The sequence below is a fragment of the Delphinapterus leucas genome, chromosome 5 (genome assembly GCF_059928025.1).
Source record: "Delphinapterus leucas isolate spDelLeu-1000000601 "Yukka" chromosome 5, BTC_Dleu_Yukka2, whole genome shotgun sequence".
NCBI lineage: Eukaryota > Metazoa > Chordata > Mammalia > Artiodactyla > Monodontidae > Delphinapterus > Delphinapterus leucas.
This window is the reverse complement of record NC_143133.1, coordinates 25,974,376-26,002,274: the sequence shown is the minus strand read 5'-3', so window position 1 is coordinate 26,002,274 and position 27,899 is coordinate 25,974,376. Positions and strand designations below refer to the sequence as shown.

Genomic DNA, 27,899 nt, shown 5'->3' with positions numbered 1-27,899 from the left:
TCTCTCTCACTCTCTCTCTCTCTCTCTCTCTCTCATCTGTCATTCCCTGTTAAGTCAGTTGAACCAGAACTCCCCACCCTCAATACCTGATCATCCTGTCCTGTCTTAAGCAGGAATCGTGTTAGGTAGGCTTAGATAGAGGCCCCCTTACTCCTGATATTTCCTCATAGTAATTTTCCATCCATTGACCTCCATCCAGCTCCTTGTCTAAAAATTCCCACTTGTCCATGCTGTATTCAGAGTTGAGCCCATCTCTCTCTCCAGCTGTAAAACCCCATCACAATGTTCCCTATATCTACCATGATGGTCCTGAATAAGGTCTGTCTTACCATCTTTAAAAGTGTCATGGAATATTTTTTTCTTTAACATAGGTTATTCTTCTCTTTTCTTCCCAATCTCCCATTTATGCCTCATCTATTCATAGGCAAGGTCAGGAAGTTGAGAGATCACAGTTTGGCTAAAGAATGAGATTCTTGAGGAAGATCAATAGTGATAGGGTGGAAAAATAGGTGAAGGAGTCTTAAAAAAATAGGCAAGTTAGGGTAGACCAGCTATATTGATTGGTAAGTGGGAAATTGTCTTCAACTGAAATGGTTACATTTTATCCTAAGGGCCAGAAGAAGATGGAGAGCATTGAATTCTGCATCTTAATGGCTTTTCACATATTTCCCCTGTCTGTACTTTACAGAGAGTAAGCAGTCAAGTGTCTCAGGTCTCTCCAGATGGGATCCTGTTAACACTCAGCTGCTATCAACCAGAGTTGGATGAAGTGTAAGGCCAGTCAAACCACTGCGAGGTGTGCCAGTCAGTCTATGAGGAGTGTTAAAACAACAAGAAAGCAGCGACAGTGCAGCTAGGGCTCTACAGAGAATTCTAGTTAGAACATGGAAACGTAATCCAATCCTTCATCTACCAAAGTGGAAGTGGTAATAATAGTTCTTATTAGTATTATGGTTTTGATTTATAAAACCTATTTGTCGGCACCAATGTTCTTCTTATTAAATAAGTATGGAAGAAGTATTTACAGATTATCAATTTGAAATAATGTCAAATGATTTTTCTGTCTAAGGGCAATCATAGGTTCTGGTCCATCCCTTCATCCAATTACAGGTCAGAAAAGGGGCTTTGACATGTTTCCAGTTGAAAGAGAGCAGGGAAGTTCAAATTCATGATCCTTTTGAAAAATACCAGGTCTAAATATGAGAAAACGACCAAGTGTAGACTTATAACAATTTTTATAGAACAAGATAAAGGGATTATCAAACAACACTCTTGAAGCAATGCAGACCCCTAAAAAGACCTATCACAGAAACCAAACTAAATTTTTAGAAACTGTTCAGCAGATGTTTCTTAAAAAGTCATGTTCTCTATGAAGAAAGGGCAGTAAGTGAAAAAAGAATGAGATTCAAAGGGATCTATTTAAGGGGCTTGTGATGAGGGAAATCAGTTACATTATCATCACGTCTGGATTAAGCCTGATGTCTTAGTCTTCTTGCTGTCCTCCCATTCCCAACTAAACACACTATAAAAATATAGTAGATATCCATCTATTTGAATTAAACAATAATAAGTGAAAAGGAAGACAATTATGCCAGAGAAAAAAAACAACTTTATATGATCTCATAGCAAATTCTTTCAGCTTGCAGCATCTAATCTTTTCTTTATTCAGCCTCAGAAATAATGTCAAGCTCACTCTCCTGGGGGAAAGTAAGATTCTGTTTTCACTATTTAATATTAAGAATGCTCATTATTTTGCATAAATTTTAGTTCAAATGAATGTTAATTAAACATTTAGGTGATGATGAAATTGCAGGGCTTCCTTCATTCTGAGACTTCTAAAACTTGTATAATGGTTTCTGAAACAAAAGAGCAGCTAGATTTAAAGTTCTCAAATAAGCTCAGTGATAGTTTGTATCAAAGAACATAAAATATTAGTAAAATTTTGGCTCCCTTAGTTAAAAACAGCAGATGGCACTCTTGAAGAGATATATGTGGGGACATTGAGCAGGTGAGTGTGTTAAGGATAAAAGAATGAAAAACAAAGCATAAAAAGTTTTAACCTTTACTTCTATCCATGTCTCTGTGTAATCCTCTTCTACTAGAAAATTTAGATGTCTGTAAAGTATCATCTAACAAGTTACATATTAGCAACAGGGTGATTGTTACTTTGCAAAGTAGTTAATAAAAAAGTAGGGTACTTAATTTTGATGATATTTTCTGAATTCATACTACTAATATCTGTACAACTATGAACAGTTGAATAGTGAGCTTAAATATTTAAGCTGCCTTACTTTGATTAAAAAATAATGGTGCGAGGGAGGGATAGTAAAGAAAGCAATTTTAGGAGATAGCCAGCCAAACATGTATTTAAATATGCAAACACTGACTCTGTATTTTAGTCTCTAGTCTTTCATTCAAGTTAATTTCATTGCACTCACAGTGATACTGTAATTTCTCTAGTAGACTGGATTTTTCATCCTTTAGATATTTCTCAAATATAGATTCTGATGGATACTTCAGATGTAAAAAGCATTAAGAGTTGTCATTGATCCCCTCTGGGTATATGTAGCCAATAACAAATGGTTCATTCACTAATTAGTTGGAAAATGTAGATACAACTACATCTTAAAAAGGATATATATATATATACATATATATGCATATATATATACATGTATGTGTATATATATACACATGTATACACACATACATGTATATTACATACCTAAATAGATATACATGATAAAAGAATTATAGAGCAATAAAATATAAAAATATTCAGCTAACCAAAATAAACGTAAAAGGTATTTATAGCTGTTTTAAAATTAAAAAGTATTGCCACTGCCCTGCCCAAACTGTAACTTTTCCTATCTTCAATGCATCTAAAGGGCATAAAGTGAGAATGTGTTTGGTGCAGCAAAGCCACTCCTATGAAAGGAAAAACAAGCCACATAAGCATCCTGGTATAGCAGGTACTCAAATGCCTAGTGAATTAGGACATCCAGCTGTTCAGTGGCAGTGATAGAAGCATCGTGGACAATGCTGGGTGTTCACACAGAACGTGTTCTGTTAATAGGGAAATCCCAGAAATTATATATTGCTAACTCTAAAAAGGAAAAAGCCAGTGAGGGACATAGCTATCTATCTCTTCCTCCTCTCTGTGCTTTTCTCTCCTCCCCATCTCTTCTCATGGAGGATGAATAAAAATTGGGTGGCAGTTAGACTAACTTGGAGAAAGAGACCCAGGTAAGCACTAAAACTAGCTGACTTCCATACCTCTCCTGAAAGCTCCCAGGCATTTTCCAGAGTGCAAGACCTGTGAATTTGGCAAGTCGGCTAAATTGTCTAGTTTGTTTTGTTGTGTCCCTTTTCCTATTCTGAGTCCTTCTCTGACTTCCCATTTTGAGCCCATTTATACTTTTTTTCTTTCTCTTTCACACAAAGATCAAAAACCTGCTGACTCATAAAGTCCACCTTTTCCCTGTTAAATTCCCTTACTTTCAGCAAACAAAGTCACAACTAATGTGAATATAGGGATTATCAGTAAGGTTAAATTGATAAAAACTCACTTTAGGGAACAATCGTCCATCCCTGTCATCCTACAGGCACATTATTTCTACTCATCTCCTTCTATTTCTTTTCACTTTCCTAGTTAACAAGAGACAAAATGAACATCAAAGTCAAATGCTTTCATTGCCTGCTGATCTTTCTCACTCTCGATAGTGCTTTTTTTTTTTGTAGCAGAAGACTCTAAAAACTATGAATTCATGATGGGAGTGAGTGGTGGTGGTAGGGGAATTTGTAGGAATGGGCACAATAAACAGGGAAACTTGAAATCTTGAAATTTGTGACAGAGTGAATAAATGTGCATAGGGATTTTGCTCTGCTAGAGTTTAGAAAGTGTAAGCTCTGTTTTATAGCCATCTACGCTGAGCAGGAGATAAAGCCAAAAAATACGTCCTAAGCATTGTGCAGTTGAAATCAAAGGGAACTCACTATATTAAAGCACAGAGTGATCTATTTTTCAAGGTGCAAAAATAAAATAAAATCGTCAGACACAAAGGAGTACCAGACAGGTCTTGGGGTATCAGAATTTTATATGATGTTGATAATGAAAGCAACACAGAAGGGGTTATACAAAGAATTAATTTACATTTCCTTTTTCCTCAATAAAACAAGGAATTTTCAGGACATCAAAGGAGAAACCTGTTTATTCCCTAGTTCACTTGTTTATTCATTATAACACAATGTTTATGAGTACCTGTTATACTATTGGGAGCACCTGATAGTTTGGATAGCCTTGGGGCCCATCCCAAGCTACCTTCTCACCCATTCACCTTGTAAACAAAATTTCTCTATGTAAATCAACATAAAATGAAAATATACAAAATAATATCAAGGAGACAAGTTCTTCTTCATGCTTGTTATATTTTTGTTGAAAGTCTAACAGATTTAAAGAAATAGTGTCTGTCAAAGAAAAGTTGATTTCAGTCATGGCATTATAGAAGACATGATCACAGAGGCAAACATTAGTCATTCACATCTAAGAACTGTCCAAAGAAAGGGGATCCCTAAGTCCAAGAATTTGAGTTACTCAGTTTAGTGGCAGATATGTATTTTGTGGGAAAAGATACATTGGCCTGATGCTTTTAAATATTCATTTCAAATAATCAATTTTCCCTGTTGTAATTTTTCTTTCAACATGCAGAAATTCTCTGTAATGCTACTTTTCCTATAACTTACTTACAGGGGGGGAATCCACTGTTTGAAAAATTTTAAGTGTTTAATTCTGTTAGCACTTATACTTAGCATTGTCCATTGATGCAATTCACATTCTGATTTCTCTATATTTGTCTCATGAGTCTTATTTGAACTACTGATACTTCTAAAGTCTGATCAAGTCCAGAACACCTAAAGTGGTATTTTTAGACTGTTCTGGGGAACACAACTGTCCCAAGAATTATAAAGAGGTGTTTCTGAAATTAGTATTCCATGCTCAGATAAGTTTAGAACTTGATTCAAATTCACACTCTCTGCCCACTCACTAGCTATATGACCTGCATCAAATACTTAACCCTTTCATAATTAGAAAAAAAATCTCCATTTTAATCATTATATACATGTGAGAATTGTGAAAACTAAATAATAATAAAAAAGGTAAAGTACTTAGCTAGTATGTAGCACTTTGTAAGTGCTCAGTAAATGGTAGCTAGTAGCCATAACAGCAGTAGCAGAAACAGCCCTTAAGTTTCTCTACTTACGTCATTATAAGCCATTAATATTATCATCACTAATACAGTTTTGTGTGATATTTTATTAATTTGTACTTACAGTCCCTTATGTAAGCTGGAAAATAATATTAAGCTTATTTCTAGAAAATTCTTCTAACAGATTTCAATTCACCATCAAAAAACCTGGTAGGGCTTCCCTGGTGGTGCAGTGGTTGAGAGTCCGCCTGCTGATGCAGGGGACACGGGTTCGTGCCCTGGTCCGGGAAGATCCCACATGCCACGGAGTGGCTGGGCCCGTGAGCCATGGCCGCTGAGCCTGTGCGTCCGGAGCCTGTGCTCCGCAACAGGAGAGGCCTCAACAGTGAGAGGCCCGCGTACTGTTAAAAAAAAAAAAAAAAAAAAAAAAAAAGCCTTCTGGTAATTAATCAGAGACATGAATGGTAGTGTTAGCTTATAAAGCATATTAATAAATGTATGAAGGAAACATGACTCATGAGAAAAGTAAACAGCTCCATTGACTAAATTATAGTGATAAAACCAAATGCTAAAACATTATATGGAGTCATATGATAGCATTTATTGGGGCAAATGTACATACAACCACTGATGATAAAAGCAAAATATTAACAGGAAATATGGGCAAGGATTATAGTTTCTGAAGGTTGGGATTAGGAAACTCTAAAACATCCCATCAAAACATTCACTTCAAATTAGAATGATGTTTAAAAAGCCAGTTTGCATTTCAAACAATTACTGATAAATCAAGATTTCTCCATTAGTAGGCTCTTTGATTCATTATATGAATCATAAATACAGTTACATCGTCAAAACAAGAGTGCTGAGTATGAAAGAAACATCCTCACACCTTGTAAGATTGCCACTTTTTCCTTAATGCCCTTGTTTTTTTCACATCAATAAATATAAAGTGCAATGTGTTAAATTAATCTGAATTTGTAACTCATAACTAAAGTTTAAAAGCAAACCATAAAAATGTAAAATTTGCATTAAGCAAATATTACCAAAAACTAATAATTTTTCTATACCTTGATCTACAGATTCTGTAGGTTACTAAGAAAATCATCAAAATAACAGTAGTTACAAATGACTAAAGCACAAGAGCAAACAATTGTCACATGAATACAATTAGTAAAGAGAAAAAATTTTTCAATCTTGTTCTATATTAAAAACTGAAGGTAAACATAAGGTATGAAATTTACTCATTAAATCAGCAAAAATAATAGAAACTTCTAGAGTAGTAGTACTCAATAATGGCCAGATTGGCTAAAAAGAACATAGGCTTTGGTGTCTGACAGTTTAGATTTGAATCCTAGAGCCCTAGAGCTTTCAACTACTGTGTGATTTTTAATAAATTCTTAGCCTGTCTGAGCTTCTTTTTTCTTTTCTTCAAACCTGGGGATAAAAATATTTTCTTCCTAGGATTGTGATAGGAAGTTAAGAAGACAAGGATCATTTCTGATATTTTCTCACCAGTGACTATCAGTATCTGACATATAGTTGATATTCATTCAATATTTGTTAAAAGAATAAATGGATAAACAAGCAAAGAAACATGAAAATTAAGACTGGTAGGCAAAGAGATCCCATAAATATTTATTGCTATATATATGTATATACTTTTTTGCAAATGTTGCAATAAAACTTTATATTGCTGATAGCAATGTAAGCTGATTCAACACTTCTGGAAATTAATTTGAAAACTTGTGATAAGTGACACACAATTTTTCAAATGCCATAATCATTCCTCTGGGAATTTACACTCCCAATTTATCAAAATAAGACAAATGCTTTATGTAAAAACATCTTCAATATAGTGCTAAATAGAATAATGAAAAGAATTTAAGCAACTTGTATGTTCATCAGCTAAGAACTTATTGATGAAAATCTAGTATATTCAATCACTTGAATATTTTATAGATCATTTAAAAGATTGGCATGAAGTTCTTACGTCAAAGTGGAGCATATATTTTGTTCAGTTCTGGTTTGTTTTTCTGGTTAGCACTGTTCACAGCTTACTGTGCTGTATCTTATTTTTTTATTAGAAAAATATAGGAAATGTAAAATAAAGAAGTAAATGTAACCCCTAATCCACTAATTTATAAAATTATCATGTAGAGTATAAAGCAAATGACTTTTCCACCATCAGACATCCAGTGAGACTTCTGCAGAGATGATCACAATTAGCAGTTTGTGATGTTTCTCTAGAAGTTAAAGGTTATAGGATATGTGTTGGTTGGAATCATCAGGGAACAAAATTGTGTATTTTCCAACCATATGACTATGGATAAAACTTTATGCATGTAGATATAGGCATATGAAAAAGTGAATGAGTAAAATATCTGCAATGAGTACTGGGATTACATTGATTTCTAAACTTCCTTCAGTGTTGTTATAATGATTCTGCAAAACCGAATTCTCTACAATGAAACAATTGCCTCCAGTAGACATAGGCAAAAATTGATATAAGAAGTAAAGCAATATTATCCAGCTAATTAGAATTTGGGGGCTATTTTTGTTATATAATACAAACAGGAAACAGAAGATTAAAACACTTTTAAGGGTCTGGTAGATGAAGAATGGTGCCAATATGGCCTTAATCTCTAAAGCAAATTTATGTTATCCAGGGGAGTGCTTGTGTTCAAACTGTACACAACATTCTGAGCATTATCAGTTATTAGTGACTGCTAAGTCATTCTCAATATGAATGTTAAGACAGGCACACCAACAGTGAATCATATAATACTGTCAAGGTATTATTATATAATAATATACTAAGCTTGTATGACATCAGAATGCCATTATTACTTGAATAAATTTGAGTCAGTATAGCTAAGAAGAAATGTTTTCCAAGATAGGTGAAGTCTCGGTGTGTAATGCTGGAAAACAACAACAGATGGACAAACTATGATATAATATTAAGTGGTTTATTTATTCAGACCATTTATAGGTGTCTGACCATTTATAAAATTAAAAAATGGGGTCAACCGAATAGCCAAAGCAATCTTGAGATAAAAGAACAAAGCTGGAGGTCTCACACTCCCTGACTTCAGACTATTCTACAAAGCTACAGTAATCAAAACAGTATGTTGGGCTTCCCTGGTGGTGCAGTGGTTGTGAGTCCGCCTGCCGATGCAGGGGACACGGGTTCATGCCCCGGTCCGGGAGGACCCCACATGCCGCAGAGCAGCTGGGCCTGTGAGCCATGACTGCTAAGCCTGCGCGTCCAGAGCCTGTGCTCCGCAACGGGAGAGGTCACAACAGTGAGAGGCCTGTGTACCGCAAAAACAAACAAACAAACAGTATGTTACTGGCACAAAACCAGACACATAGATCAATGGAACAGAATAGAGAGCCCACTAATAAACCCATGCACTTATGGCCAGTTAATCTATAATGAAACATTGCAAGAATGTTTTGCAAGAATATTGCAAGAATATACAATGGGGAAAGGACAGTCTCTTCAATAAGTGGTGCTTGGAAAACTGCACAGCTGCATGTAAAATAATGCAATTAGAATATTTTCTCACACCATATACAAAAACTCAAAATGGACTAGAGACCTAAATCTAAGACTGGAAACCATGAAACCTCCTAGAAGAAAACATAGGCAGAACATAAATTTTGTTTGACATAAATCATAGCAATATTTTTATGGATCTGTGTCCTAAGGCAAAGAAAACAAAAGCAAACATAAACAAATGAGACCTAATTAAACTTAAAAGCTTTTGCACAGCAAAGGGAACCATCAGCAGAAGAAAAGGACAATCTAGTAAATGGGAGAAAATATTTGCAAATGAAATGACCATCAAGGGGTTAGTATCCAAAATATATAAACAGGTCATACAACTCAATACCAAAAACTAACAACCCAATCAAAAAATGAACAGGAGATCTGAATAGAAATGTTTCCAAAGAAGGCATATAGATGGCTAACAGGCACATGAAAAAGATGCTTAGAATGGCTAATCATCAGAAATGCAAATCAGAACCACAATGAGTGACCACCTCACACCTGTCAGAATGGCTATCATCAAAAAGACCACAAATAAGAAATGTTGGTGAAGATATGGAGAAAATGGAACCCTAGTACATTGTTGGTGGGAATGTAAATTGGTATAGCCACTATGGAAAACAGTATGGAGTTTCCTCAAACAGCTAAAAAACAGAACTACCATATGATCTAGAAATTACATTCCTGGGTAATTTCAGAAGAAAATGAAGACATTAATTCAGAAAGATCATGCACCCTAACGTTCACTATTATTTATAATAATAACATGCAGGATTATTTATAATAGCTAAGATATGAAGCAGCTTAAGTGTTCATCAACAGATGAATGGATAAAGAAGCTGTGGTATATATAAAAACAATGGAATATTACTCAACCATAAAGAAGAATGAAATTTTGCCATTTGCAACAACATGGAAGGACCTGGAGGGTATTATGCTTAATGAAATAAGTCAAACAAAGAAAGACAAATACTGTATGTTATCACTTATACATGGAATCTAAAATATGAAATGAGTGAATATAATAAAACAGAAGCAGACTTACAGATATAGAGAAGAAGCTAGTGGTTACCAGTGGAGAGAGGGAAGGGGGGAGGAAGAAGATAGAGGCAGGGGATTAAGAAACTACTATGTATAAAATACATAAATAAGCTACAAGGATACATTATAAAGCACAGAAAATATAGCCAATATTTTATAACTTTAAATGGAGTATAAATCTATAAAACTATTGAATCACTATCTTGTATATCTGAAACTAATATCCTAAATCAACTATACTTAAATAAAATTAAAAAGTGGGGTCAAAATTGTTGATGGGTCCAACCAGCAAACATTATTGACTCAACAGCAAGAGTATTTCTTATGTATCCCAGTTTGGAAAAGTTTGCTGGTCACATGTTGTACACAGTATATTTTATGACCATATATGTCATCTAAGATGATTTGGGAGTAATTAAATAAAAAAAAAAACCAAGTAAACAGAAAACCAGTTGAGGCTGGGTTACACGGTAGGAGAAGGTGTTGACTAATGCAACTGAAAATCCAAAGAGAGGCAGGCTTTGAGTTTGATAGATCTAGCACTCTAAGAAGGTTCTCAAGCCTCAGTGTCCTTCTGTCTCTCTGCCATGACCTCCATTGTCATATTCCTTCTAATATTAATCCCTAGAATGGCTGACAATTGCAATGGAAGACGCATGCCTATTTGTTCATAGCAAATGTAAGAGAGAGTGGCTTCCTGAAATTCTTCCAGAATAATGAAGAGGATCTTTTCTACAAACTCCCTGCAAATCACTGTAAGAATCTCAGGATTCTGAATGTTGTGCATGCCTGTCTCTGAGCCAAAAACTAAAAATGGGAGTGGGATTAGCTTTAGAACTACCAGGTCCACTTTCTAAGGGGCACTTAAGCTACATGGCTGAGATGCAGGTAGCTAAATATTAGGATTCGCTGTGGAAGGTGAAGGAGATAATGGATTCTAACTACTGAAGAGCGTGTCCACTATAACATCCCCCAAAAGAAAATGTTCCCATATTTTTAATGTCAGTGCAAGTATGAGGAAAAAATTATGAGTCAAAGGATACTTTCCAATACATAAATTGTTGTCGGAAGTTGTTGCCAAGCAATAGGATTTAGGAAGGTCAAAGATGTGCTTGTAAATGGAGATTTCCTGCCCTGCACACCTCAGTGGAACAATCAGAACTTCATTATCTGTACTTCAAGCTATGCCTCCTTTGCTGCCTTGTTCTTGGGGAGCCTGTCTGTTTTCTCTGAGCAGAGATTGCTCTCTAAATGGCATGGCCCAGACACTTTCGAACTTTTTTGTTGTTGTTTGACTGTAGTATTTAAAACCAGATTTATTTTATTTTATTTGTTTTTGGTGTTTCAGTCTTTTATTTTCATTTCTTTTATTCCATCTTTCTTGCTATTTTTACTTACCAATTCAGCTCTAGTATTTTATTTTCCTTTTTAACATCTGTATTGGAGTATAATTGCTTTACAATGGTGTATTAGTTTCTGCTTTATAACAAAGTGAATCAGCTATATATATACATATATCCCCATATCTCCTCCCTCTTGCGTCTCCCTCTCACTCTCCCTATCCAGGGGCAGGACAGGAATAAAGACACAGAGGTAGAGAATGGACTTGAGGACGCGGGGAGTGGGAAGGGTAAGCTGGGACGAAGTAAGAGAGTGGCATGGATATATATACACCACCAGATGTAAAATAGATAGCTAGTGGGAAGCAGCTGCATAGCACAGGGAGATCAGCTTGGTGCTTTGTGACTTTCAAACTTTTAAATGACTAAGTCATTTGAACCAGAAAGCATGATGTTGCTGTCAGTGAGCTCAAAATTTGCCCCACCAAAAAATACTCCCTTAGCCTTATGTAGCAGGAGTACTTTGTGCTCTTCAACTTTTTGACACTGACCTAGTGCTTACTAGACGAGAACTTTCTCCAGCTTCCTATAAATTTTGGCCATAATTAAATGGACATTGGTTTCCAAACCATTCAATAATTTTTATAAATTTTTTCATTAGTCTGTTCTGCTACAATGAAATAGTTGAAGAACTAAGAACCTCCATATTATTAAAGACTAACTTTAAAAAATTGTTCTAATGGGCAGGAAGGTGTTAAGTTCTGAAGAATTTAAGAATAAATACAATAAATTTATTTACCCTATAGAACATTTCTATTTTAAAGCAGTTTTATTGCTCTTAGAACATAATTGTAAAGTTCAAACATCATTGATCAAGACTAATTCAATTACATTGCTTCTTATACATATCACTCTTATAACATATTGTCACATTAAACAAAGCAGAAAACCCTCAAGTTAGACAACTGTATTGTCTACCCAACTTTTTTTTTGAATACCAATGCAACGCTTTTTCCTAATCTCTACTAATTGTTTCTCTTTCTTGTTTATAACTAACAACGTTAGCATGAACTAATAAATAAATATACAAAGGATAGGGCTCCCTTCACTTAATCACTTGAATCATATCCAATTCTAGTAACAAAATGTCCCACTTAGGGAAAAATAAATGCCTCAAGTGGGTTTATATTAGATCTCCATTGGTATTAGTTTACGGTGAAGGCTGCATAGAAAAGAGGTGCAAAAACGCAATGGCTCCAATGGAGATAGTTATTTCTCTCTTACATGTAAAAGCCCAGGAAGGGTAGTTGGACTTTATGCCATCGCCCAGAGATGCTGGTGAGTAGGGCTTGCTCTACCATCCTCCGGGGCATTGTCCTCATCTGCGCATTGAAGTCTGATGGCCATTATGTCCAGTCCCCCCAGTGGGAAGAGAGGAGGTACAAACTAGCACTCGTGGTGTGGTAAGACCCAGCCTGGAGGTGGCACAGTGCCTTCTGCTAGCATTCCACTGGTGAGAACTCAGTCACATGTTTCCTCTGGCTGGTGAGAAAGAGTAGCTCTGAGTGACCAACTATGGTTTTAACTCTTTTTTTCCTATGGAAGGAGAACAGAACAGATCCTAGGGGATCAGTGGTCTCTAACACTCTTTATAAACATTGATATTTTGCATTTATTTTGTCACATATCTGAATGTGAGAAATAAGACCTTGGATTTTGTAAGTTTGAAAGAAAAAAATGAATTTAATATTGGATTATTTTTGTTAACTTATTGATCATTTCTTTTTAGCTGTGATAGTATTCTTTGATGAGTGTGAGTTCTGAAGAAGAAAACTACTAGTATTTATTGAGAGCTCACTCAAAATTTCCTTTAAGTTTAAAAATGGAAGCACTCTTAATTTATAAGCAGAGCTGAATGAGTAAGTTGTCTACTCAAAATACACCCACTGCTACTCCTGTCATGAGTGTGGATCTAGTCAGCTGTGGTGATAGCTTCAAGGCAAATACTTTGGAGGCACAAACCATTTCAATTTCCCTGTTTCTCCCAACTCACTGCTTTATAATCCCTGTTCCTCAGATATAATTTAGTTTAGAAATGTATTTATTTAATTCTTCTAGCATTTTTAAAATTAATTTTTATTGGCGTATAGCTGATTTACAATGTTGTGTTAGTTTCTGCTGTACAGCAAAGTGAATCAGTTATACACATACATATCTCCACTCTTTTTTAGATTCTATTCCCATATACGTCATTACAGAGTATTGAGTAGAATTCCCTGTGCTATACAGTAGGGTCTTACTAGTTATCTATTTTATATATAGTAGTGTGCATATGTCAATCCCAATCTCCCAATTTATCCCTCCCCTCCTTTCCCCCCGGTAACCATAAGTTTGTTTTCTACATTTGTGACTCTATTTCTGTTTTGTAAATAGGTTCATTTGTACCATTTTTTTAGATTCCACATATTATATGATGTGATATTTGTCTTTCTCTGTCTGACTTACTTCACTCAGTATGACAATCTCTAGGTCCATCCATGTCACTGCAAATGGCATTATTTCATTCTCTTTTATGGCTGAATAATATCCATTGTATATATGTACCACATCTCCTTTATCCATTCCTCTGATGATGGACATTTAGGTTGCTTCCATGTCCTGGCTACTGTAAATAGTGCTGCGATGAACATTAGGGTGCATGTATCTTTTCGAATTATGGTTTTCACCAGGTATATGCCCAGTAGTGGGTTTGCTGGGTCATATGGTAGTTCTATTTTTAGATTTAAGGAACCTCCATACTGTTCTCCATAGTGGCGTCTATCAATTTACATTTTCACCAACAGTGCAAGAGCGTTTCTTTTTCTCCGCACCCTCTCCAGCATTTATTGTTTGTAGATTTTTTTTTTTTTTTTTTTGCGGTACGCGGGCCTCTCATTGTTGTGGCCTCTCCCGTTGCGGAGCACAGGCTCCGGACGCGCAGGCTCAGCGGCCATGCCTCACGGGCCCAGGCGCTCTGCGGCATGTGGGATCCTCCCGGACCGGGGCACGAACCCGTGTCCCCTGCATCGGCAGGTGGACTCTCAACCACTGCGCCACCAGGGAAGCCCATGTTTGTAGATTTTTTGATGATGACCATTCTGACTAGTGTGAGGTGATACCTCATTATAGTTTTGATTTGCATTTCTCTAATAATTAATGATGTTGAGTGATGTTGAGTGATGTTTAATTTCCCTGTTTCTTCCAGCTCACTGCTTTATAATTCCCTGCTCCTCAGGTATAATTTGGTTTAGAAATTTAAATTATTACATCTGCGAAAAACTGGATTTTATTGCATTTTTAGTTCAAAAGTAGACTAGAGCAAATGCTTTTCTACCATAAAAAGGTGAAATTGAGAAAAAGGATAAAATAATAAGCAAAATATATTGAATGGACAATTCTGAAGAAACATTTCATTTGAATTAAAATTTGATTGGGAGAACAGATATGTGTGTAGAGGAGGGGGTTGGGAGAGTCAGGGAGGATAGCCCCCAGATCCCTGGGCCAATAAGAATAGATATCCTTCTAAGCAACAGTGAATTGAGGTTCAAACACCATTCTCGTTAGCTGGAACCCTTTTAAACCTAGAACAAAACTATGTAAAATTAGAAGGAAGAGTGATAGGGATTCTAGCATAGAATTTCTAGAATTCTGTAGCTCCAGAAATCATCTAAGGGAATATACTGGACCTCTATCAGCAACTCTGCTTTTATATATTTAGCTTGAAGATGTGCAAAAATTAAACACACATACACTATATTTTTTTAAATAATCTTTTACCTCACTGTACTTTGCTAATATCACTTCATTGACAAAATAGTTTACCTTATTACAGTATACTAGGAAACAGTTCTTATCTTTGCAGTTTAGAAGGTTAATAATGATTAAAATAAAAGTTAGTGAACTACCTTTCCAAGTTACTCAGTATCATCCTTATTGGCGAATCACAACAAGGAAAGGGATCTGCAGTTAGGCGCTACCACTAGTGAAATGTTCTCCTTTACATTTCACATACTTCCTATACTGTGAATCTACTTCTTTCTGTTATAACTACAGCACAGAGAGTGATCAGTTTGGCAGTTTTCACCTTTGTAATGAACCATCTATGTACCAAGCCATTGTTATTAAGCCGCTCAGCTTTGCTCAGGCTGAACATTTTCCTTCTGTTGAGAGATGTTCTTTTGGCCCGCTCATTTGAACTACGTATATAAGCAGTGTGAAGTCTATAAGAACCCACAGTATCTTAACTGCACATATTTCTTTTAATAATCTTTTTAGAAGAAAAACATGTTACAGCTTCTTTGGACTGAGTCCCTGGCAAAAGGGCAAGAGGGAAGTTTTTCCTGGTCTGGCATGAATTCTGAAAATTCAGGATCTTCCTGACTGGAGACCCATATTGTTTGCCCAAGGACATGCCCATAGCCAAGTTTCAGGTTCTGCAGGGAACACCTATGTCTTGGTTGTACTCCAAGATGTTCTAGAAACCTTGGGAAACGCAGCTAGTCCTAAGCAAAGTTTCAAACTGAGAATTGTCTGACAATTTTCCATTTCCCACTTATTTTTTTCTCTCCTCCAACATATTTTATACCCAGAAACCCCAGGCTCTCATCGTAGTTCTCATTTATCCCCACTTGTACTATGTCAACCTGTTAGAGGCTAGTTTTAATTATTATATTGGAAAAGGAGTGACAAAAGATAGCTAATTTTAATGACCACATCATTTGCTATCACATGTTCTAAAGGCGAACGTGTTGAGCACAGATCTATTGCTTCACTCAAAATAATCGAAATTAGAGGTTAGATTTCAGACAGAAGTACAAGCAGGTGAAGACACATCCTAGAGAGAGAGTCCTTTGCCTTATCTTTTAAGCCCAACCACATGGGCTCTGACTTCATCTAAGCATGCGTTTGGATCTGCTCGGAAAGCGAAGTAACTTATTTAAGGTGTGGCTGGTATTTCATGTTATCACTATGTTAATCTAATGCAAGCAAATTGCAAGGATGCAGGAGCCCTATTAATCTCTGAAACATCCTCCTGAAACTCTAGCGAGAGAAAGGATCCTGTTGTTCAAGAGAAAGGGTTCTGTTCTTTCAGTAAGTCTGTGAGAATACTGAATTTGGATCATGTTGAAATAGGCAGTTGCCAAAGTGGCCAAAACAATTACTTATTTATGGCTTTCTTTTTAAGATGTATATTTAGGCAAGTGTCTGATTCTAAGGTACACATTCAGGTACCACGCTGGGCATAGGGGAATGTGATAGATGCCTCCTTGGGAAGAAAATGGAAGGGTGTTTCACAGATTAAATTCAGAAACAACCAACAAAAAGGCTTAGGGAGAAATGGCTTGTCCAGGGAAAAGTGATTTATTAAAAAAGTGATTTCATAAAACTGGACACCAAAGCACTAAGGGGAGGTTTACATAAAATAGTAGATATGGTCAGTATCTGTAAGATAGAAGTTTGGTAAGATAGGCCGTATAATGTGATACAAAGACATGTAAAACTGACTATAATCGAATCTAAACTGTGAAGTTCTCACGGGTGGCTTCTAAAAGGGTATTCACTGAAGTCACGTGAGTTGGGAAGTCTCACCGTAAGAAGTTATGTGATGGATAACAGGTTATTGATATATGAGAGAGAGTACTATGTTTTAAAAAATGCCACAGTGCCATCTGACGATTCAAGTGGTCTGAGACTCTGTGTTAACTCTTGTCACTATTTACCTTTTTGAGTTGTGAGAATTCCAAGACAATGAGGTATAATGGAAAGGACATGGAAATTGGAACTGGGAGGCCTTTACATCATAGGCTGTTTAGTCTCTCTGAATCAGGACTAGAGTGTGTAAGAGCCTTTCAGTTGTATAATTCTGTGATTTTGTGAATATGATGTACATGAAAGCACGGCCAAAATATGCTGGCATAAAATCACAGAATTTTAAAGGAGCGTTTTATCACGTTATGGTGAGTGGGTACATTTTAAAATGTACTTTATTTGTGAGTTTATTCTCAACAAGTTTCTAGTAATGATTAGATATTTCTCCTGATACTTTGTCTATCCTTTGTCAAAAGAAAACCATATATGTGTTGCTACAGAGCTAAAAAAAAAAAAGAAGTGGTGAATGGATAATTGGGGCAGTCTCAGTCTTAACCCCATTCTGAGATTTGAGTTGCCTGCCAGGGACCTAAATCTCTGACATCAGAGAGAGTAACATCTTCGTCTGTGTGAGCATAATAAGTCCCGTGTCAGAGTCTTAGGGAACGTGAACAAACACAGAGATACCATCCACTTCATTTTTCTGTGTAGAGATGCCCATCCAGTTGGGTCTCATCTGGCTTGCCCTTACTAGGGTAGAGAGAGCTTTCAGGCTGGAGGGCTCAAGCGTCTCAAGAGGACAGCTGCAGCCCACAGGATAGAAGTGGGTGGAGGGGAAGATGGCTGTCTCCAGAGCAAACCCTGCCTCCTCCTTAGCAGATTAGGAAAACAGATGCTTATTAGCAGCAACAGGAAGAACTGGCAGACACCTTGGGGATGAAGTACAATAACTTCCACATGCTTCACATCATTCCAAAAACATCCGCTTTTAGAAACACTGTTGAAGTTTTGCTTTTTTTTCTTTTTGGTTTAGAATTTGTTTTTAGTTTTTATTAGAGTATAGTTGCTTTACAATGTTGTGTTAGTTTCTACTGTACAGCAAAGTGAATCAGCTCTACGTATACATATATCCCCTCTTTTTCGGGTTTCCTTCCCATTTAGGTCACCTCAGAGCATTGAGTAGAGTTCCCTGTGCTGTACAGTAGGTTCTCATTAGTTATCTATTTTATACATGGTATCAATAGTGTATATGTGTCAGGCCCAGTCTCCCAATTCATGCCCCCCCTTCCCCCTTGGTATCATGCATTTGTTCTCTACATCTGTGTCTCTATTTCTGCTTTGTAAATAAGATCATCTATACCAGTTTTAACACTGTTGAGTTTTGAAAGAACTCTTTTTGGATCTACTTTAAGATAATTTTTAATCAATGTATTATAGCTTAATGGATAAGAGTTCAACTCTGATTTGGAATCAGACTCCTTGGCCTCAAAACGCACTTTACCATTTACTTTGAGCAAATGATTTAACCTTCTTGCGTGTCAGTTTCCTTATTGGTAAAATGCTGATAAAAAGGATATGTACCTTATAGGATGGCGGAGAGGATAAAAGGAGTACTTAGCAAGTGCTTATCAGTAGAATGACCAATATTTATTAGTTATTATTATTGTTATTTTTATGTAAAACAAACAGTTTTCTGTAACTAAAACCTCAGGCAGCTGATAAATGTGTCTATTAAGTCCAAACTCCACTAGCATTTCATTTTCTTTTATTTCTTTTATAGTCAAGGTCAGATGTACTATTCCAGAAACCTTTCAAGCTTCTAATTGTTCTCAGGGCCATCCACCGTTGTGCCTGTCATTCAAGTTTTTTTGGTAATTCCCCATTTTCTCTCTCTTACTAGCTTTGAACAAACTTGTAAAATGTGTGAAACCAGTAGACACTAACCCTAACCCCATTATCTCATACTCTGAATTATTAGCTTCAAGCGTTTTTCCTTGCCTATCTTGTTCTTTATTAAGCATCCCACCCAGGGAGGGATAAATTGGCAGACTGGGATTGACATATGCAGACTGCTATATATAAAATAGATAATAAGAACCTACTATATAGCACAGGGAACTCTACCCAATACTCTGTAAATGACCTATATGGGAAAAGAATCTAAAAAAGAGTGAATATATGTATATGTATAACTGATTCACTTTGCTGTACACCTGAAACTAACACAACATTGTAAATCAACTATACTCCAATAAAAATTAATTTAAAAAAAACAAAAGGTTGAGAGTTACAAAAAAAAAAAAAGCATCCCACCCAAGAGCCTTCTAATGATATGGTATGAACCTTTCATTGTATTCTCTCAGTTATTATAAAAATTTAGATGGTAAGTATCTTTTAGAAATATGGAACTATAGGACACGCTCGTCTCCTCCACTGCCACCTGCTGCGGCCGGCGTCCACGCTGCACACAGCACGGCTGGCAAAGCCCACAGGCTAAGTGCTGAGGAGAAGTACCAGCTGCTGTCAGACCTGCGGGCCATGGGGTGGAACGAGCCGGAAGGCCAGGATGTCACCTTCTGGCAGTTCCATTTCAAAGACTTCCGTAGGGCTTTTGGCTTCGTGATGAGAGTGGCCCTGCAGGCTGAGAAACTGGACCACCATCCTGAATGGTTTAACATTTACGACAAGGCCCACATCACCCTGAGCACTCACGCGTGTGCGGGCCTTTCAGAACTGGACATAAATCTGGCCAGCTTCATCAAGCAAGTAGCAGTGTCCGTGACATAGACCCTGCCCTTCCTCTCTGAGTTCTTCAGGGGAAAGGGGGGACTGAACTGGGGATCCAGAGAGGGAACTGGGGAGCCCCGAAATGTTGCTGCAGTCAAAACTGACAAGTCGATCCTGTTGCCTCCGTTTAGAGGCAAGTCTCTGCCATCAAAAAAGGCCAGCATCACCGCCAACACCAGAACTTAGACCACTTTTCCCCACACCACTCTCTCCCTCCTTGGGGCTCTTTTACGTGTACACTGATTTGAATCAGTTCTTCTCTTGCTTTACAACTTTCCAGCGACAGCAACGATTTCTTTCCAGGCAGTGTCTTGCTCCCTTCCTGATTCATTTCCCAAGAAGCTGTGATGGAAAAGTGTGTCTAAGATAAAGTCTGATCTTAGAAGCCAGAACCGTAAAGTCATCCTCATCCTATGTGACAGACATGCATGTGCTATTATGCTGCCAATAAAAACACTGTTTCACTTGGAAAAACAAAGAAATATGGAAGTATAAAGTTCAAAATTTCCACTCCTTTATTCTGCTCCCACATCTGCCTGTGCCTCAGTTCTCTCCATCTCCAGGAGATGATCAATAAAATAGATGATCAATGAAGCCCCCCAAGAATTGACACTGTCTTACAAAGTCCCACAAATATCTTCTAGCTAGTGCTGTTATAAGATAAACTTCAGATTCTGTGGTTTTGCACATTTCTCTTCTTAACGCACAACCTGTCTTCTGCTCCTATTCTTGCAAACAGTTCTTAGAAAGCAGTGAGTAGAAACCTCTCACTGGTGTTAACAAGCGAGAAATGACAACTTTCTAGTGTTATCTCTCCTAGTAGATACAACATTAGCCTAAAATAATTCATGATAATCTCAACATGATGGTGGGCAGAGGAAATGACCAGTATGGATGCTGGCAGCTTCTCAGGACCGTATCAGTGATTATATGCAGGCACTACTTATTCTATCAATGATGTCTCTAAGCAAATTATCTCTGAAGATAAAACACGTTCCTTGTTTAGGTCAATTCTGCCTGAGATGATATTTTGCACAAGCTTTACAAAAGACCCTGTTAAGACAAGCTAGTTTTACCTGCAATAGCTTTTCACTGTAACTTTTATGGGTGACACTGGGAACATATACTATGTGTTGATAAACGCAACGAATCACTTTTTATCATTTTAAAATCACTTCCACTTTTACAAAGGCTATAAAGCCATAGTACCTGGAATTTTATTTCTCTTTCACCTAGAACATCTTTCTAACAGTCAAAAAATTACCTGGAAGGGGCAAAAATAAATATGGAATGAGAAATATCACTCTTCTGTTCTTCAGAAAGAAGAATAATAAGCTTTTCTAGAGTGCCTATCACTCTCCAGGAAGTGTGTTTGGCACTAGAGATATATATGCATTTCAATCAGATTTTCCTTGTTGTCAAGTATTTTATAATTTTTAAGAGAAACTTAGAAAAATATAAAAGGATACAATCATATGTTAAAAGTACATGTAATCAAAAAAACACATATAATCATGTAAGATTGCAAGTGTGTTCAAGATACTATGAGTTCAAATGAGGGACATTTAATTCAGACTGTAGATACCAGAAAAGTTTTTCAGAGCAGGTGACTTTCACTGAGCGTGTGTGTGTGTGTGTGTGTGTGTGTGTGTGTAAAATTACCTAGATACAAAAAGTGGGATCTCATTCCAGGAAAACAGAACATAAGCATTGTCCATGAGAAAATAATTAGGCCCAATGGTTCCAGTATCCCATTAGTTGCCCTAACATGGGTTGGAAGATAAAGATAGCAGAATGGAGACCAAAGACTCCTTAGGTGTCCATGAAGCCATGGGTTGACCATAAAACAGTGTAAGATGAATGAGTAGTGTCATGGACCCTTCTTACTGTCATTGCTGCTCACTGATCCCACTTCTGCCTGTGCCTCACTCCTCTCCATCTCCAGGAGACTGACAGTCTCCACTACTCTACGCAAGTGCCAGCCCTGCTAAAATGTCCCCATTTAGCACCATCAGTGGCATCTTGGAATTATCTCAAGCCATGAAAAGGACCAGAATCAACTTACAGGTAACGTAAATCCCCCCAATTATTATCATGTCGCTTCCATTCTCTGCTATGTACATCCTTTATAAATACAACGTTCTTTCCTGTCGTGTTGGAAATGTGAGCCCACTGTGACTAAGGTCATATTTAATACAGACCCGACATTTTGTTGGCACTCCCTAAGTGTTAAATAGCAATGAGAGGAGATGGAGTAGTACAAGAACAAGAAAGTGATTAAAATAGATCCCAATCGATTCCAGCTGCATTAGAAACCTAAGGGGAAAAAGTGAACACTTATTATCAAATTATAAAACCGAAAATATGTCTAGGAAAGTGTGGGCTATTTAAAATCATTAGATAGTTTTGAACTGAAATCCCTTAAAACTATACAACAAGAAAGTATTTTCCAGATGTCCCTTATACCGATATGGAGAACGTAAAATATACTTCCCTTACAATTTGGATTTTTAAACATTTATTTATAATCATATTAAAATGTGAAGTTTTACTCATTGTTTTAGATATTTAGTCAAGTGAATATCTGACTAATGAATAACACATGGTACAGGAAAAATATATATACATTTTAATTTTAGGTCTTCTGAAGCCCATTGTTCATTTCAGGCTGCCTTACTGAGAGTCCTTGCACCAAACGCCTCTGGTTGCATTCCATTCAAGACAAAGGCATATTTTAGGGATGTACCTCTCACAAAGAGGTATTGATGGACCAGGAATCAGAGTTTGGACAAATGAACATTTCATTATAACACAGCCTAATTGTTAAAGCTCTTCTTATTGAAAAGAATAAAAATTTCATTATTCATCACAGTAGCTCAGCATGAACTCCTCCTTTTTTTCCCCACAATGCACAGTAAGAATGGCAGTTTTAAGCTTATCATTGAACATTTTGGAAGTGTTGGTTCTTCCTTCCTTTTGCTCTAAATGCGCTAAGAAGTATTTTAGTAACAATTATGAAAAAAAATTGGTAATAATTTTAAGCTAAACTTTATACGTGGAATTGTGAAAAAAAATCTCAGCGATCACAAGAAAATGCAATTTAAGAGCTGCCTGGAAGGCCTGCTTTTTTCATTTTAGGGCCCTGGGATGGTTTTATGGGATAATAAGGATTCATAGGACCACCCTAAAACTCAAATAAGATGAAGACATAAGTACTTTAGAAACTATAAAGGTTTTATAGAGCTAAGGGAATAAAATTTGCATTGGTAATTCTTATCTCTATACAGCTTTTAAGTTTAGTATCTTTTCAGCTTCTCCAGGAAAGATATGTATTGATCACTGCCCTAAGTGTAAAAACTGAAACAGGGAAGGACCAAGATACGGTGAAGGTCACTAATCTGGCACTCAGAATTCCTGTTATTAATTAGATGATAATGTTGAGTATGTCATGTAAACAGCTGACAGCTCAGTGTGTCCTAGTGGTGAAAATGCGGTGGGTAGACTAGATGAAGAACACAAATGCATGGCAACCAATAGCCCTCACACCTGAGTGTGCATTGCTAATTGATCATAGAAGTGGTCTGGCTAAGACATTGTGGTCTCAGAATCTTTGTTGACAGTACGCCAATCAAAGCTGGCTCTCCAGGAGCTAGACAGTCTCTAAGAGTTTCCTTTTCCAGGTCTAAGAACCTATCGTTGTCACCTGTGAATGTAGATCAATTGCATTATCCATTCTCACCTTTATTGCTGCTCCGCCCTCATCTCCTACCTCTCTCTCTCACTCTGCCTGCGCCAGCCACACTGGAGGTGTGTCTTTGTCTCACAAACTTTGCAATGACTATACCCTCTGCCTAGAATACTGTACTCCCACGTGTCCACGTGCTCACTCTGTTATCTTCCCCAAGTCTTCACTAATCTCAGCCTTTCAGTGGTGTTCACAGGAGTTGGTAAACTATAAGCCATGGGCTGAATCTGGCCCCCTGTCTGTGTTTGTATGGCCCACAAAGTAAGAATGGCATTTACATTTTCAGTTGAGAAATACGTAAGTCAGAAGAATTATATCCTGTGGCACATGGAAATTACATGAAATTCAAATTTCAGTGTTCATAAATAAAGTTTTATTGAGACACAGGCTGCGTTTGTGCTAAAATGGCCGAGTTGAATGGTTATGGCAGAGACCACATGGTCCACAAAGTGTAAAGTATTTACTATCTGGTCATTTACAGAATAAGTTTGCCTACCCCTAGGATACACTTAACATTTTGTTAATTACTGGAAGTACTCACCGGCAATCCTGATGCCCTCTCTTTCCCTCTCAATTTTTAAAAATAACATTTATCACATTGTACCATACACTGCCCTTGTGTATTATGTATACTGTCTCTCCATAAGAGCACAAATTCCATGAAGTCAGAGGATTTTGTCCACTTTATTATCTGATATATTCCCAGTGCCCTGAACAGTATCTGGTACATAGTAAATATTCAATAAATATAATTCTGGAACGAATGAATTATATGGAAGATACCCGCATTACGTAGAAATATATTAGATGGAGTAGTCCCAGGAGACTTCAGGAGAAGATGATATTTTAGTGTTAAAGGGTACAAAAGACTTAGGGAACATTTTTCCTAGAAAGGGGTACTGAATGAAAGAACATGTGTGTACGGTAGCCTAGATGTAATGCAGAGCCCGGGAGGTAGAGAGGAGGTGGAAAGTAGGCTGAGCCCAGGTTATGGAAGACTTGGAATGTCTGATTAAGATGCTTGGGTATAATCTTATAAAAAATAGATATTTCAGGAAGATCTGTCTGATAATGATATGATATATACAGTATGAGTTGGAGCAGGTAAAATATATGTGAGAATTGTAATAGCCTGGGTTCAGGCTTCTAAGATTGGACAGTGGCAGATGAAGTGAAAGAGAAAGGACACAGGGAGAAAGGAAGGAGTAACCAATGGTACCTTCACTATTGTGACCTTTGGTGAAAAAATGTTTTTGTCAAAAGTTGAAAGGTAGCAGAAAAGAGAAAGCATTAAAAAATAAAAACCAGTCTGCTTCAGTTCTTTGTAGTTTATTGAATAAATATGCATACAGTTCCCAGTTTAAGACTTCTGTAGATTTTATGCCTCAGAGAAGGCATATATGGTGATAAACCTGACAATATAAACTAAACCAATTAGATTTTAGTAGAGTTAGATTAGTTGAACTATTCAGAATGAAGTCAGAATGGGTTTCACTCAGGTAGCTTTTACTTGTGCCATTTGTGTTAAACAGAGATAATAAATCCAAATATACGTGATAGTGCCTAGATTTTTTTTGTAAAAGTAATAGCATGACATAATTCTAAGTGAAAGACAAGAAAATATCACATACAATTTGATTCAGTTTATGTAAAATTTTATATATACTTTAGATGGAATTTTAGGCTGTATTCTCTTCTCCATATTTTCTGTATTATTTGAGCTTTTTTTTCTGCAATGACTATATTATTTTTTTTTACAATCACAAAAGAGCTATTTTTATATTAAACTATTAAAAATGACGGGTTGGATGTATAGCAAAAATCTCCATAGACTTGTTTAGATATTAAGAACAGATTCATGCTACAAACTATTTATGTGCTATGAAGAGAATTAGGAAGTATTTAGCAAAGTTTGAGATAATAATGTTCAAATAAGCTGACTGTCAAGTACATTTGAAATGTTTTTAGTCTAGTAAGAACAGGCAATTGACTGATTAAACTAAGATTATGAATTTTGGAAACTAGACCTCGGTCCAACGGCAAAGAATCACTTGTTGCTTGAGTCATCTTTAAAATGGGTTATGGTAATCTTTCCTTAAAGGGTTATTTAAAAGAATTAATATAAAGGATATAAAACACCTGTCTAGTGAGTAGCTGTTCCAAAAATGATAGCTATTATTATTAAGAATTGGATAAGTAGTAAATAAAATAAATCAGAGTTTGAGAGTCAAGCTACATTTACTTAATCCTTTACTTAATTTGTTCCTCTTAATGCCATGAAGTACTGTGCTAAGTGCAGGTGAATACATGTATTATCAAGGGCCTGCCCTGTCTTTAAGGTATAAACAATGCATTTAATAAGGTGTTACAGATGCTATGACTCAAGTTCCTATACGACAGAGAATTTAAATCAGGCCACCTCCCCAGTGAAAGTTCAGCATCTAAAACTATGTGCTTTGGTGTACCCTGATGCTTTTCACTAAAAATATATGTAAAAGCACTTCTATTTGGAAGCTGTTCTTTTATTCATCCATTCATTGAACAGTTATATATTGAGCATCTTCCATTTTCAAACATTCTTCTTGTAGCTGGCCCTATACCAACAAAGACAAACAAGATTTCTTCTCCCACAGAAGTTTCAATCTAATGAAGGCAGAAAAATAAACTAGGAAAAAAACAGAAGATAAATTCAGTCAATACTATAAAGAAAATCAAACACGGTGGTATGATGGACCAGGCTAATTTAGCTTAGTTAAGTAAGGCTTTTCTGAGCAAGGAGTATCTGACCTGAAACCTGAATGATGAAGCTCCTGTCATGTAGAGAGAGAAAATTTGACAGGAGGGAATTCCAGACTCAGGAAATAGCTAGTACAAATCACCTAAGGCGGGACCAAACTTAACCAGTTCAATAAACAGAACTGTTTAAAACTATGGTTGAAGAAACAGGGGAAAGAGAAGGAAGCTGTGAGGTCAGAGTAGTGTTCTCAACTATAAGCTTGAATATGAACTCCCCTATGTAGCAGAAAGTTACAAAGAATCCTGACATTTCAAAATCAAGGATTTAATTCAATATTCTAGAACACTTGAGGTCATCTACTCTACCTAAGCGTGTAATTCATTTATTTATTCGATTAACAAGTATTTGGGGACTTCCCTGGTGGTGCAGTGGTTAAGAATCCGCCTGCCCAAAGGGAATGCTTCTGTCTCCAGTCTCCTGATAGCTTTTGGAAGAGGCCATATGCTGACCCTCCCAAGTTTCACAAGAAATGCAACACGTTAGTGTCCAGCTGATGCGTTTTGTTTATAACTTGTCAGATACAGGGATTTTCTCCAATTCGAGCTCCAGGGCAATCAAGACTGTGGAATCCGTAACCGACACCAAGGCAGACATAAATAAAAGGTACAGGTGTGTGAGCAGCAACCAGATCCGCATTCGCAACGTGACCATCGGGCTCCGTGACGCCACACTCCAGGCCTACCTCTCCAACAACAGCTTCTGCAGGGAGGAGACGCGCTGTAAGACTGGCCCTCCCCGCCCACCCCGGCGGCGCCGCCCCAGTCCTCGCCCAAGAGACCCTCGGGGTCCAAGTACAACGTGAGCGTCACCAGCGGGACCTGCCTGCTGGCCAGCATGGGGCTGCAGCTGAACGTCACCTGCAGGACGAGGGACAACACAACGGTGACCAGAGAGTTCAGCATCAACCCCAACAAGACCACCTTTGGGGGGAGCTGCACAGCCCAGCTGGTGGCCCTGGAGCTCCGCAGCAGGAACCAGCTCCGCAGCAGGAACCAGCTCCTGGCGCTCCAGTTTGCGATTAACGCAAGTTGCAGTCGGGTTTTCCTGCACCGAGTTCAGCAGACGCTGACTCCGCCCGATGCCGGAGACCCCGCCTTCAAGGCCGCCCACCGCCCGCTGAGCGCGCTGCAGGCAGCCGCCGGGAACTCCTACGAGGGCAACGCTGAGGAGCGCGTGCAGGTCACCTAGACCTATTCAGGGTGTGGGTCGGCGTTCCGCGTGGACGGGGACAAGTTTGGGCCTGTGGAGGAGTGTCAGCTGCGTGAGAACAGCATAGTGATCCCCATCGCCGTGGGCGGCGCCCTAGCAGGGCTGGTCCTCAGCGTCCTCATCGCCTACCTTATTGGCCGGAAAAGGGGCCACGCGGGCTGCCAGACCGCCTTGCCGGCCGCCCGCACCCGCCTTGGATCAGCAGCAGCTGCAGGGCCTCGGGCCGGTTCCCTGGGCTTAGATTGTTGTTGAGGGAGGCACCCTTTCTTGCAAACTGGTTTTCACATCTGCTTTATCCAATGTGAAGTTCATCCGGCCACAGTTACTATTCACAAAAGAGCAACTATGGAAATGACGGTGTTCATTTTGCTAACTGGGTTAAATATTTTGCTAACTGGTTAAACATTAATATTTACCAAAGTAGGACTGGAAGGGGGGTGGAGGGTAAGAGAGCTTTTCTAAATGGGCACTGGCTCCACTGTCATTTGGCTTTTTAAGATTCTGGTGTTTGATCGCTTCACTCTTTACTCAGGTGTAAGCCTTGCAAAGGGAGAGTCTCTGGTCTTAATGCTTTGATGGAGGCTGGTAGCTG

At 37.7% G+C, this 27,899-nt stretch overlaps 2 pseudogenes; both read left to right on the top strand.

The window, feature by feature from the left end:
- Positions 1 to 26,327, top strand: LOC149749103 (pterin-4-alpha-carbinolamine dehydratase pseudogene; annotated as a pseudogene).
- LOC115801937 (lysosome-associated membrane glycoprotein 1 pseudogene) lies at positions 25,098 to 27,886 on the top strand (annotated as a pseudogene).
- Positions 27,887 to 27,899: the final 13 nt, after the last annotated feature.